The following is an 878-nucleotide window of genomic DNA, read 5'->3' as shown; positions in this document are numbered from 1 at the left end:
GGGGGCACGACGTGGGCAGACATGTTTTATTCCAGACTAGTGGAAAGAGAACACCCAAAAAACACATGCAGGTTTTTATTTTACTTTCTCCTGAGCCCTCCAAAAGCTGCCATTAGATAATGCCTCATTTGCATATTTAAACATAACATTTCAGAAAACTTGTCACACAGAAAACAACTGGGGAATTTCATTGGGATATCTGTTACATCACGTTGATGTTTTTAAACTATATTCACGTAGGACGTCTCTCAAGTCATCGATCAATAGAAGATAAAACAACCGCCGATAGTAAAAAATAAACATATATTTCCACAACATTACTGTTGGCAGCTCCTTTAACAATACCAAGTCAGTTTATAAAGGTGACGTCAGTAAACCGTAGATTAATTTATCTCTACTAATCAGACACCAGCGTGGTTGTGATTGGTCATCTCCTGTGCTCAGAAGAGATTTCCTCGTGAACTGTATTTATAGACGCACAGCCTCCAATAGAAGGAACTGTTTTTACCAAATCTGTAACATGCAAACTGTAATCATTTCCTCTCACTCATTATCACTGATCGAAATGAATGGAGGTCTGAGATTTGCTAACAGTAAAACACAAGGCCAACGTGGCCGATCTGTGTATATTTAGAGCTTTGGTGCCTTACAAGATCTTAAAAAAAGAGCTGTCCCTTAAAACAAGCGTACCTGATGATGACGTGGGCGAGCAGCCCTAAATATTACTACAGCTACAGGAAGAGAGAAAAACCCTGAAACAGATTCAAGCAATCTTTTCAAGCATGCGTATGGATTACAGCCCGACACCGAGAGCATGAGAGCATTCTTCACGTTCTCATGTGTGACTCTGTGATGTTTAATCTACGTTTTAGGGTTCA

The sequence above is a fragment of the Anarrhichthys ocellatus genome, unplaced genomic scaffold (assembly GCF_004355925.1).
Source record: "Anarrhichthys ocellatus isolate YVR2014 unplaced genomic scaffold, GSC_Weel_1.0 scaffold124, whole genome shotgun sequence".
NCBI classification, from domain to species: domain Eukaryota; kingdom Metazoa; phylum Chordata; class Actinopteri; order Perciformes; family Anarhichadidae; genus Anarrhichthys; species Anarrhichthys ocellatus.
This window is presented reverse-complemented; position numbering follows the sequence as displayed.